Below are 14,297 nucleotides of genomic sequence, written 5' to 3'. Positions count from 1 at the left end.
ATATTCTCTTTGAGTGGTAAAGGAGACGGATATGAGTACAAAGGAGAATTCAATGCTGCTGTACATAATGAAAATTTGTGTATGTAAGGGCTAAAGGTTTGCAATCATAGCATAATTTTTAAGAGTAAATAAAATACGTGTGTGAATCAGTGTAATTCTGCATAAATTCCAAACCACGGGTAGAAATGGGCTAAGATGGGCAGACTGCTGGAGAGTAAAAGTTCTTTCAGTGGTCCCTGGAGTTAGGATATATATATGTTTTTGTCAGTCCTGACTCTAGAACATCTAAACACCAATTTCAGAAAGTAAAATGTTCAGAATATTCCTAGAAAGGCCACTCATTTCCTTGTACAGTGTACCTCAAATAGCTTATGTGATGAAAGCCTTCACTTATAAAATGCTGGTTGTCTTTCATCAGAAAGATTTGTCTTACAGAGACTCTCAAGGTCCAAAGTGAATGAAATTTAACTAGTGGTCTTAAGGAATGTGCAGTGAAATTCTGAACAAGTCAAACCCCTTTGTCTACCTTTGCATTTTTACAGGATTGCCCTGACTTAAACAGCATCTAGCTCCACCTGTTCATCAGCATAATCTCTGCAGACCATCCTACCCCCAAAATAATATAAAAAGAGTAATCCCTCACAACAAGGATGTTAATGGATTTCTGTTGCAGTGGTAACACTTTGAGTTAGAAATAAAAGGTTTTATCTTTTTAAAGAAGACATTTTACAGTAAAATGTCTTGTAAATATTGATCTAAAGCCATCAGCAGGATAATTCTACTGAAGTTTGTGAAGTTATATTCTGTATGAATTTGAGTTCAGTGCCTGGAAAAATCCTTAATTTGCCACTAAAATAGATTTAGCAAAGGACTACATTTTGCATCACATGTGATTTTTCCAAGAGATTGTAACAGCTATTCATTTTCAGCCCTTAAGGGGATCTTCAGCCTGTTAACATAGTTTTCGGCATATATATACTGACAGTATACGTCCAGTTAATTTAATTCACATTGGACTACACTATTGTTTCTTCAGGACTCTCTAAAATTATGTTGCAAGGTTTCAAACTGTAACATTGCCCATATCAGTAGTTGTTTCCGTGCCCTGTTTCTGAACATGAAATCAGCCTCCAGTCTCATCTGACAGGAAATGAGATTATTGCTTCTTATAATTTCTTTTGAATCCCCCAAAAAGAATCTAAAATTTTAGGAAGTTACCTTGTAGGCAAGTCCAAATATATTTCAAATATTTATATCAAAGAAATAAACTGTGGTAAATGGTAGTCATTTTACAAAACATAGTATGTAGAAGCAAAATAATACTTGCACATAATTCTCAGGTACAATATTAAGAAGAAGAAATAATCCATCCATTAAATGTTTCAAGATTCAAGCAAATATGTACAAGAGGCCCCAAATTTGCTGCCAGTCAAATCTAAAAAATAAATGAATGGATTTTTAACTACCCACTGTGTATATACAGACAGACAAACAGAGACACAGAAACACACAGGCACACAAAAAGTGTTACTCCCTCCCAACAGGAGGTGTCTGGTCCTTTCTTTGTGGGTACAATAATGACTCCATGAAATTGTGTAACACTACATAACATTGAAGATTTGTGCCAGTATAAAAAAAGCTTAGTATGCATCACTGGACCTTCTACTAGCTATGATTCTTTTGTTGGACACAAGCACAGGACAAGCTTCAGTCTCCTGCTATTTCTTTCCCCCAAGGTTATTGCAGGAGGAGAGGCTGTGCTCACAGACATGCAGTGGAGCTCCACTGCATCCTCCAGGCATGGCAATGACCAATGCAGGACACTGCTCCAGCCCCTCAAACATCAGATTTATCTGCAAATAAAAAGGAAAAAGAAACCCTAGTGTTTCAGATTGTCTCTGAGGACTTGTTCTGCAGCTGAAACTTAGGCCTGAAGTCTCTTTGTGGGTCAATTTTAGTCCAGATTTTACTCTCCACATTTTACTAGTCCACAGTGTCTTCGTGGGTCAGTTCTGGTCCACATTTTATTCTCTACAACTTGGCAAAAAATACTTTTTTATTTTCCATCCTCATTGTTGGGACTTCTCATCTGTATCAGAGGGATGAAATAGTAAAAATGAATTAATGCTCACAATTTTGAAAACATTAAATGAACAATGTTGGAATTAGAAACTGATATGAAGAGCAAAAGAGTCAATTGTGAGCTACAATGTAGCAAAGCTGAATTTAGGAATCCTGCCGACTGTGCCAATTTGTTGCAAATGGACGATTCAAACTGCTTAAAGAACCACTGTCAAAGGTATCAGCAGAAGTGGTTTTATTGAAATATGATGCTGTAAAAGTGTGGCTTAACAAAATTGAATATCAAGATTCACTCTATTCCTGTACTGCTCAAAGGATATAGCAATTCAAAAGTACCAAGACAAAATCAGTGTTACCAAGACAAAGTCTTAGAGGACTATATTATGAGCTTATGTACAATATCAGTCACTTACCAAAAAAAGCTGTAATTGTTGAGAAGTCTTTCCACCTTGAGGAGAAATCTTGAGAAAAATCCCATTTCAATGGAGTTCCCGCCATGCTGCCAGCTGCTTAGTAGGGAGAGCTCGAAGAAGGCTCCCTTAGTCATAGTTATGGAAAAAAGGGCTTGGCATGAAGTCAAATCACATGTGATGGATAAGGTGTGCATGAGAATCCTTGTACCCACAATTTTCTTTGTTTCTTGATGAATGAGAACTGAAAATGATGTGTGTTGTTCATGGCTTAACTGTGTGTTCAGTGCTGCATGCCTGTATGCACTAATGCTGATTTTGTTGCTTAGCTCCGCTGTGGAATTCAGAGAACAAATCAGAACTAGAGGAGTCTTTGGCTCACAGATCTCTGGCCTTCACCTCTTTTGGAGCCTGTATCAAACTACCCCTAGTTTGAATAAGGAGCAAAATACATCCATCATGTCTTCTGCAGGGGATCCTCTTAAAATGCAGGAAGACCCCAGCCAGAGCACAATACTCATAAATAAATCTTGCTGCAAAGGAGTTATCAGTTTATTTACAAATATTTGTTTAACCTTTTGTGACTTTTCTCAAAGACAAGCTCTCTAGTTTCTTAAAACTATTCCAAGAACTTCATATTGAGGAAAGCTTATTTTGCAGTATAACCTGTCAGATGAAAACTTTGTTTATTTTTATTCTTGTTCTCTTTAAATCTTTTGGGGCTCATCACCTCTGTCCTTTCAGGAAATGTCTCTCTATAAAGTGCTATTATTTTTTGAAATTTGCAGCCCATACCTTTGATACAGTGAATTGTAGAAAAGCTCAGCTTTGATTAGGCCTGTGAGGAGTTTAGCCACACTCAACCCCTAAACTAACCATCTCAAGTAAAAAATTCTAAGAACTTCCCCAGAAAACATGCAAGACATAAGCTGAAGGCCTTCAATTTTTCTCAGTACACTGGTATTTGAAACTGAATTTAAGCAAAAATGTTCAAGGCACTCTCCTCCTGTACCTTCTACTCCTATGATAACAGAGAGAATTTCCTGCCTGCCTGAGTCACTTATCATTACTCTTGTTGCCTTTGCTGTGTAATTTGAAAGACAATGTTCTATTGTACAGTAATTACAAACACTGAACCCACAAAATGCTGCAGTGGTTGTGTTGTATACACTTGTTTTTCATCCTGTTATATGCATGATGTCCCACTGTTTTGAAAAAGATAAAAAGAGATCAAATAGATATTTCCTCTAAACTATCCCTTATCCCTGAGGCACTAGAAGAGGTATTGGATTGTGTGGAACACTATCATCAGCCTTTATATCATCTTTTGACAGTATACTGAGAAAGAAAAACCTTTTTATCCTTTGTGTGTGGTCCTGAAAAGAGTGCTAAATGGGTTGTCATGGAAGGTGTTTGAAATTTCACACCCAACATTTTGTCCATGCTTTTTAAATTTTGTTATTTTAGCAACTAAGCGGCTCACATAACATGTTGTACAAGGAATGATGACCTAATCATAGAATCACAGAAAGATTTAGGCTAGAATAGGCCTTAAATATCGTGCCATGGGCAAGGACATCTTCCATTCGACCATGCTGCCCCATTCAATGCTGGCTTGTACACTGCCAGGGATGGGGCATCCACAGCTTCTCTTGGAAACCTGTTCCAATGCCTCTCCACTCTCACAGTAGGGGATTTCTTTCTAGTTACTGATCTGAACCTGCCCTCTTTCTGTTTGAAGCCAATCCCCCTCATCCTGTGACTACATGGTCTTGTAAAATGTCTCTCTTCAGCTTTCTTGTGGCCTCCCTTCAGGTACTAGAGGATGGCAGTAAAGTCAGCCTTCTCCAGATGACTTCAACCTTCTTTTCTCCAGTGTGAACAATCACAATTCTCTAAGCCTTTTCTGGTAGGGGATGTGATCCATCCACCTAATTGTTTAATACTCTGGAGTTTGTAGGCACCTTTCAAATCTTTAAATGTCAGTCTAGACAGTAACTTTTCACAGGAAAGAACATGTTATCATTTTCCTTATTCCCATTTTACATTGCCTCTGAAATGTGCTCTGAACAACAGGAAGAAGGGAGCTGACCTTTGTATGGCCAAGTTTATAACTATCTCGATCAATGTTATTGGATATTAGGTTCCCCATTGCATTCTGATATACAATACAGACTTTGTATATAACTTTAAATAACTTGTTACAAGTTCTTGAACATATATAGGACAAATGAGTTTTCAGGAGCAAATGTTCTTATCCTATTTTTGATCCTATATGGGGTTGTCGTTATGTTCACATTGTCCCAGGGAAAAAAAAATAAATTATGAACAGTGGCATAGGCAATACAGCAGAGCGGAAAGTTGAAATACAACCACTAAAGACTACTCCTCCTATGAAATAATTAATGCTTTTTCCACATAAGTGAAATGAACAAATGACCCTCCCCACAAAAAAAAAGATTCCTGAAAAATGGCTCAAAAAATGAAATGCAGCAATGAAGTAAATTTTGCTGCAGGGATTCTGGTTAACACTTCTCAGATGAAATGACCAGATATACTATAGAATGGTTGAAAATGGATTATGCAGACTTAAAAATGCTGAACATCTGTGCAGATCCATATTTTGGAGTGTTTTGAGGAGACATTATAGAAAGACCTTAGCATTGAATGCTTGAAGATGCAAATATATTCAAATCCAACACAGTTAGTAATTTACTCTTTGTCTAGTTAATTGGAAGAAGCATGGTTTTATTTTTTGAATCTGATCTGTTCTAATCCTAAGGAAAATTTGTGATTAAGAGGTGAAGCTGGCACAAGCATGAGTTTGGAATTTAGAAAAAACCAGTGTGAGTCCAAACTGAGGTATACCAGCAGAACTGGATGGGAGCTGGAAAGAACAGAAAAAAATTTCCAAATTTATTTGCCTGTCCATTTTTAAATACTATATTTTCATCTGTAGAACATTTACTGATACATGTGTATATATATATATATATATACATATATAATAGAGGCATGTCTTAAAAATACATATGTTTTCTTTTTTCCTTCTCATTCAAAAGAGAAGTTTGCCAAAGAAGGCCTGTCTGAGACACAAACTAAGTGTTGCTTATTACAGAAAGGGAATGATTACCATGATATTACATCCTTATAGGAAGTCTTAACTCAGCCAGCCAGGCCAGAAGGCAGAATTGCAAGATGGGGATCTTGTCCTTTGCTGCTGGGTAAGGCTGGGTTATCGATTCCCTCCATATATTCCTAATAAAACATGCCTCGACTCTTCACATGCTGGAGTAAATTAAACTGTAACATTTGACTCTCCCCTGAGATGAAAGCTCAATAGGTACTACCGCAGGTATTTCATTCTGAAGGAATTGAGAAAAGCCTGAACAACCCCGACTTTTTCGAGACGTGATTCTTACTGCTTATTGCACAGACGTGGCTTACCTTTTACTAGCAAAATGAATAAGTAAAGCCACACAGTTATAGAAAACACTCCCTGAAGGGCAGAACTGTGTATGCAAGTCAGTTGCATGGATGAGGATTGCAAATTGCCTCTGTTGGAATGGGAGTTGCCTCTGTGTCAGCTTCAGAAGCCAATATAGAAATAACACTTGGTGTTAGTGAAAAGGAGTACCTTTCCTCAAGCAGTTTTCAGAGCTTGAGAAGCCATGTCTAACAAAATCTCCCACCAGCCTTGTGAGGCAAGTATGTAGCAATATTAAATGCATTTTCAGTACTAATTTGAACTCTGTGGTTTTGTTCCTATAATTTGTGATTTTTCTCTTCATCTCACACTGGAAAGATAAATCAGCGTTTTAAAATTGTCTGCAAGAAAGGTTACAAGAAAAAGTTATTCTGAAAATGCTGGGAAGACCTTCCTGATACATTTAATTGCCTGCTTTCCTTTTATCTGTCTTTACAAAATACAAAATTGGATAAAATACATGCAAAGTGAATGAATTAAAATACCTTTTTTAAAAGAAATATTTCTCTTGAGAGGTTGAAACAAAATATATTGCCATTTAAAAAATATTTCCTTCTTCCAAATATACAGATGTAAAAAGTTCTGATGAACATTTTTATTTTAAATTGCCATATATGTATATATAATCCGTATCTGTACTTATACTTACAGCTATACTTTAACTATGTGGTCTATATCTATTTGGAAATATATGTATTTGACATGCTCTTGAATTTAGGTGATGTCATTTGGGGCAAACAGGCTTAGCCAGTAAACCTTTACCAAGCACAGTTGTCATACCCTTCTCTCACCCCTCTTCAACTGCACTTCTGAGCTGGGCACTGAAAAAAGTAGGGGCTAAAGGACAAAACACCAACGTGCACTTCAACCAACAACATTTTACCTTGCTCTGTGGTTTTTACCACGGGTTAAATCCTGAAGGCTAGTTAAAGTAATTCATATTTATCAGATATTCTTCATGGCAAAAGCTTCCTTTGAAGACTCTCTCCATTGTCTGTGGACCTAATCTAGTTCAGCTGTTTTGTGTAGTTCTTTTTTGTGAATGTCCTAGTCTTTCACCATTATTTAATAGCCAGGCAGTGCCATGCCACTAAAGCTCTCTTTGCTTGTTTGTGTGGCAAGTGTGATCCCAAGATATTTAAGAGTACAGTATGAGAAAAGAGAGCAGTTGGCACATGTTCCCTGGGAAATGTTAGACTGTTCTCTTTAAGGACAGCACTTACAAAACAGTGCTTGCCAGGCAATTGTGGAAAGGTAATCAAACTTTTCAGTGTTTTGTGCTTTTTAGATCTATTTCTCATATCAACTGTTTTTTTATTGCCGGAGATCTGATTTTTTTCCAGCTGTCATTCATCTAATTCACAGCAGTGGCCACCCAAATTGCTGTATTCAATATGAGAGCCAAATTACTTTACCTGTCGACATTCTGCTTTTGTCTTCATTGTAAATATCATTCAACCCTAAGAATATTGTCTCTGCTGGTGCAGAAGTGAGTAGGAATGCCAACAGAAATTAAATGACATTTTATCACTTTTGAGATAGCATATGATTTGTTTTAAGAGATGATTGCATTTTCTACACGTATTTCATCAACTGGCATCTCTATTGCTTCCTGATCCAGCTTCCCCTGAAGCCAGTGGTAATTTTTCAGAGACTTCACACAGAGCTGGATTAGGCTCAATATGATTGATAGAAAGATATTAATCAAATACAATAAATTTAACAATTAGGTTGGCAGGCTTATTGCCTCAGTGGATCTCAGATGTTTAAGGAGATAATAAGTACCTGATAGATGACAGTATTGATCTCCTATTCTAGAACCCTGTTCCTGGCAATGTGCATTTGATCCAGAAGGTGCCATGTTCAGCACCCTGCCTGTTGAGTAGGAGTATAGCTGTTTACTTCCAGACTCTTTGCATATGTAACCCACGGAGAAAAGAGGTTGGATGTTTCTTTCTTACCGTAGTTCTAACAGTCATTATTTTTTTAAAAGATCAGGAAATAGCCAGAGAAATCAAATGAGGTGAGATGCACAAAGTGAACAGATTGCATACAAAGAGGAACTGTCTTTCAGTCACTTGTAAATTCTGTGTGTTCTGGATATGACACTCATCAGCCCTTGCCCTCTTCCAGATGGAATAATTTACTCTCACTTTACTCATGACAATGACAAGAGAGTTGCCAGGTAATGAATCACCCAACTTTTGTTTCAGTAGTGACAAGAACTTTTAAAAGTTCACTTTATCTCTTAGATAGCTGATGGACTAGGACAACGTGGCCATAGCTTCTTAAAATCACATTGTAAAAAAAAAATCCCCAATGCATATTTATTGATGATACTTTGAAAATAACTTGAAAGCAGGTTTGCATAAAACTTGGTGCATGAATGCTTGCAAAAAGTAATCACCCAAAACATTCAAAGAGTAGTTCATGTATTCATGTGGCCATTGAAACAAACAGTGACTGAAAAAAATATTTTTGGTGTTAGCTCAGCTCTTGCCTGAATTTCAGAGATGGCTTGTGAAGAAAAATGTTAAAAGAAATAATCTAAATAGAAAATTTCCTTTTAATACACACATCTTTGAAAGGCTACTTTTCAGTGAAGTTTAAATATATTCAGACTTAAAAATACAGTTCTGTTGATAGTGTTGTGTTTTTAATGGTCTCTCATGAAAGTGCTGGTGAAATGTGCTGCATGACTTTTTTTTCACTTTTTTCAAAGTGGAAGTGGATCATTCCACTTATTTCAACAATAGGAAGTTGCCTGGTATTCTGCATGAATAAAAATGATGGGTTTCACTTTCTTTTAGGATGAAGAAGACCATTTGCCAGGAACTGGGAACCTTTCAATCCAGAATATTATTTGCTTCAACTGTTGCACAACTGAATACCTTTAAAACTTAAATGCTTTACCACACAGGATAAAAATCCATAGCCAAAACTCACAAGAGAGAAGAAAAAGCCTGCAGAAATAACTCCAGAATGTCAAAATACTTATTTTGAAATTAAATGCTCAGCTTCTAGAAAATAGTTGGCCAGATAAAAAGTGAATTTATGGAAGAGCAGTTAGACAACTCATTGATGGCCATTGGCAAGAAAAAAGACAATAGTTTCACATATTAATTTTAAAAATTCCTATGAAATTTCAAATCACTTATTCAATTATCTGGTACCTTAATTCACTACAAATATTTACTTACTGTCCAAAGAACTCAAGTAATCAATAATTTATATGAAAATTTTGTTTGATGGAGCTAGAGTTTTAGCAACAGCTGTTTTTAAGACTGTCCTTACTCTATAACTCAGATAAGCATTTGTCTTGCCTGGTGAGGGTGTCAGATGTCATAAAGTTACCTTTATGACAAAAAAGACCAAAATTATTTGATTTGAGAGATTTCATGCTTGGGTAGTTTTTTGGTTTTGGTGTTTGCTTGAGGTTTTTGTGTTTGATTTTTTGTTTTGTTTTGTTGTTTATCTGAACATGGACAGCACAAAAATCTTTAAACTTTCAGTGTTTAAAAATACATATTTTTGAAAAATCAAGGCATTCACTTCAACAGAATTTGATTAATAATGAGTTCCTAGTTACATAAAGCCATCTCAAAATGATTAAAAATCAAATATCTCTATTTCAAAAAGATAGTATTTGAGGCATCTCTTTTACATAAAAATTCATTTCCAAATTTTTTAGAGAGTTTATTCCTGGAGAATAGCAGTCTACTGATCTTCTTTTTAAACCAGGTTCCCACTTCAGCTTTAGTCTGGGCTTATTAACTCATAAAAAATACACCATGGTGGTAAAATAAGTTATATGTCATCCCTAGAGAAAAAGAACCAGAAGGAATAAGGACACATAGAGTAATAAACCCCGTTATTTAGCCTTACAGAGCAAAGAAGAGGGCAAAATTCCCAGCAGATGTTAAAATCAGTGTGGCTAACCTCAGTCCAATTATTCTGTGCTGATTTACACCAGCTGGGGTTCAAGAGGTGAATGCCTAAGGTGCAGATGTGAACTACATAAGCTACTCCGACCTTTGAGGACACTTCTCGCTGCAAGTTAATAAAGCGTTCCTGAGGCACCTTGATTATATTCATATTTATCTCTTGCCATTTACATGAATTAGGTTGTCATGACAGCTGTTCTTCACTTACCTAGCTAATAATAGTAGTTTCTGGAGCTTTTTGCAGTAGTCTTTCTCTCTCAACGTGTGCATATCCATTGTGACTTTTCAGTGCCTTTCAGATTTAACCAGCCTCAGAAACGTGTCTTCAAATCTGTGCTGCATATACCAAAGGTCATAGCTAAGCTGACACGTACAGATTTATGCATTCTAATTCTTCTGCTTTTGCACTTACTGCACAGAATACTTGTGAAATATTGTATTGATTTTTATAATGTTAATGTGGTTATTTTCAGAATCTTTTTAGTCCCTCTTACCTTAGCTGACCAGTTAAGTGGCCAAATTAGAGACATCTTTCTCTTAGTTTATCCAATCAAAATGTGCCTCTCCATTTAGCATATTTTAGAAATGCTTTCTGTGCTTTGATTTCTAACATACAGAATATCCTCTTAAGGGCAAGTGAGCCTTAAACCTCGTTGCTACTTGCACATTTCAAGGCCTTTCCCTTAGCAGTGCAGCATTGTTATTCAAGTTTTTTCGTTTGCTTAACCATATCAATTTACTTGGTGTACTTTATTGTCTATAGACTTAGCTATATTAAAACTAGAAGGGTGATATTCACTATTATTGTATGAGTAGTTATTACAGTTTAAACCTGTCTGAAAATCACAGCAAAATCTTTTGAATCTTTTCTGAAGAAAAGGTATACTCCATCAAAAATAAACAGCTGCTGCAATTACATAAGGTAGAATTCAGTCTGCTTGGAGCACAAGCCAGTTACCAGCAGGAGTCAGGAATTGTTCCACTAGGAACAATTATCTTAACTATATGGGAGGTAACAGGGATTTTCATCCTGGAGCATTTTAAATTCTTTTGGTTTTGAAGGAAACAGTTACTTACCTAGAAATTGCAATCATTCCAAGGCACTTATCTGTCCAGAGCTATGCAACTATGGACTGTGTCCCATGGTCATTGAAAAAATGACAAACCACTGGTGCTATTACATATACCACAAGAACCTGGAATAAATTCAATATCATAGGAAAAGACCTCCGGGCTATCTCACTGACTCTCTGGTTTCTCATTATGCAGTTTCTTTTTGCATTCAGTAGGGATATTGACTGCCTAGAACCAAGCTGTGATCTTGAATTCAGCCTTTGATTTATTTCTTGTGATCCTATTGAAAAACATATATAGTTTATCCACAGTTCCCCCCCACCCCTCCCAACACTGAAAGATACCAAACAGCAACGCACAGGTTGAGCCAGAGTCTAGGTCTGTACAGAGACCCTTTTTCTTGTTCCTGTCCTTTGTGATTCTGGAAGCGTTGTGCTGGTCTTATTTCCCTTAAGATGGAGATTTGATGTGCATTAGTACTGAGTGGGGGACAGGGTCTGTTTGCACTACAAGACCTGTAACTATTAGTGTAAACTCATTTTCTGGCTGGTGGTGCAATACCTTTTGCATTTTCTGTAGTAATGTCTTTACCATGGCCCCTCTGCTTCCTTGGGGCTTTTTAGTGCAGTTGTTCCAGCACAGCCCAAGCTTTACCTCCTGCACAACAGCTGCAGAGTCCCTGTGGTTTTGCTGTTGCAGCCTAACCTGCTCAGCTAATTTGACAATCCTGTAGCATGGCTTCTCCTGTAATTGCCTTATGGAGCCTTTTAACAATGGTTGTGATACATTTCTTGCTGTTTGAAAAATGGAAGTGGTGGCAGTTACCACAGGTGAGCACAACAAATACTGGCACAGTTAAAAAGAATCAGTTTAGAGAGGGCTGTGGAACTGTGCATTAGGGCTGCACAATTTGACATTTTGCCCATAGAGATCTGTTTCAGAGATTTTCAATTATTTTCTTAGTGAATTTATGACTTTTGAAAGGCTTCATTCTGATGGCCATGGAGACGGAAATCCTTTACTCATAAGACAAATAGTGGCAGTACCAGCTTTCTAACACTAATGTGCCTCAAGTGCAACTCTGTCCTAAAGAAGTGATTGCAGCCTGTACATTCTTTCATGACTTTGCTAGGAGATTAGAGGGCATGCTGATAAGAGACAGATGAAGGTTTTAATTAGGTGAATACGTATTCAGTGTGGGCAAGATTTAGGTACTCTTAGCTGCATTCATACAGTAGGCTACAGCCATTATATGATAGGAATTTCCAGCCAATATGGACTTGAATAAAAAGTTAAACAGTAACTTACTGTTTAACCTGAAAGTGTGTACCCCTTGTGTTTTGGAAAATCTCTTGTGAGTGTCCCAAGACAGTGGTGATGCTTGTGACTTCAAGAAAGAGTTGAGTCCTGCACTAAAGGGCTAGATGTAAAATCAGGAAGAGGTGAACAAAGGAGAAGTGTGACACATCAAACACCTATTACCTCTGTTTTAGCATTTCTATTAACAAGATTTCTGGGGTGAAAAATGCAGGAAATCTGTAAAGAACTTGAAGTTCACAGTTTGTCTGATTTATCTGGGTGTTATGACAACTTCAATAGTACATGGTATGGGGTACATTCTATGGAGAAAAAGGTTCAAATATACATGGAGCAATAAGCAGAAATAGATAGTGTGTGTTTCTCTACATATATCTACATATATATTTATATAGATAGATATACACACACACACATGGATATAACTTGCTTAGCTCATCCAAGAAGTTCCTGTTCAAAAGTTCCTTCGAGAAATTTGTCACTCCTCAATGTGAATGCAGGGAGGTGCTTCTACTCCTGGTGGAACTGACAGCAGTGTTTCCTTTGTATCTTTTTGTCTGAATTTTCTGCCCACTTATATACCCACAGTACTGAACACCTGATCACCTTTAAATCTTTAAATAATGAGACTGCAGAAACAGTTACCAAGCACTGAAAGAAAAAATCTTTCTGTTCAATCTTGTCAAAGGAAGTGCCTGAAATTTTTAGCAGCAGACACTCCCTACCTTGCACTGTCTTCCAGGCAGATTGCAGTTAGATTGATGCCATTATTGTGGTGGCTCAGAGGTTCTCAACTCACAGCTCCTAGGTTACATGCAGCTTTTTCAAGATGTTCCCTGGAACTTTCAATTTTCTAACTGGAGTATACGGCCTAAATATTTTTCTTTCTCCATATGGATCCTGCAGGGTGAATTTTTAAGGTTTATGAAAATGAAATGAAATGAAATTAAATGAGAGTTAGTCCCTTTTGAAGCTATATGAATATTTTTTCTGTTGTGTGGTATAATACTCACCATAAAAAAATCCCAACAATAACAAGTCCCTGTATGTATTAAGTTTTACCTCTGTAAAAAAATCCAAACAACAACAACTTAATAATAAAAAAAAAAAAACAAAAAAACCCAAAAAAACCCCAAAAAAAACCAAAAAAAAAAACCAAACTAAATCTGAACCCAGTGTACACAATCAAAACCAGCTACAGTCAACAGTGCACTGCTGACCTTGACCCAAAGTGCTAGCCATATTTAAATAGCAATGTTTCAGATAATATCTCCATATACATGGATTTCAGTTTTCCTCTGACTGTATCCCTACCTGACATTTATGATGTGCTGATTCCATCCCTCCTTATCCCCCAGATGGGATGAAAAATATGTAATTGGAAAATACTGACAGCAATTCTCTGAATAACCCCAATAGAAGCTGGGTGAGATGTAGCCGATTGCTTAAAGAACATTCACACAAACACATAATGAAGAAATTCCCTCTTGAACTTCTTTCCCCAAGGTGAGGCACCATGGTGCTAGAAGCTTTGTCTCCTCCTGGTCTGATCCTGGAGAGAGAAACCATGGCATTTTTTCTCCCATGGCACTTTTCAGATGCAGGACTTAACCCCTAGGGCTGTAGACAACTGAGCATAATTTAGGGAGCCACGGACTTTTCTAAATTGCCCTGAAGACTGAGGAAAAACAAATACGATTTATAGCTACATTGGTTATTTTCCTTCTTTCCTCAGCCATGTTAAGATTATACTGGTTTCAGTTTAAGCATCTAAATTAGTTCTTATCCTTTATTCATGCAATTCATGATAAGGATAAAAGGTGATGCCTTCATGAGGTCCTTTTGGCCTTATAAATCTCCACAAGAAAGATAAAACTGTGTTATGTAAGTTTTATGATATTATCAACTCATTTCTCAAAAATGCAGCTGATTGTGATTGCATTCTTTGTAATGGATCTGCAGCAATGACAACCATATGCTCTC

The sequence above is a fragment of the Zosterops lateralis genome (assembly GCF_965231275.1).
Source record: "Zosterops lateralis genome assembly, chromosome: 6".
Taxonomy (NCBI): domain Eukaryota; kingdom Metazoa; phylum Chordata; class Aves; order Passeriformes; family Zosteropidae; genus Zosterops; species Zosterops lateralis.
Note: the sequence above shows the minus strand (reverse complement) of the source record.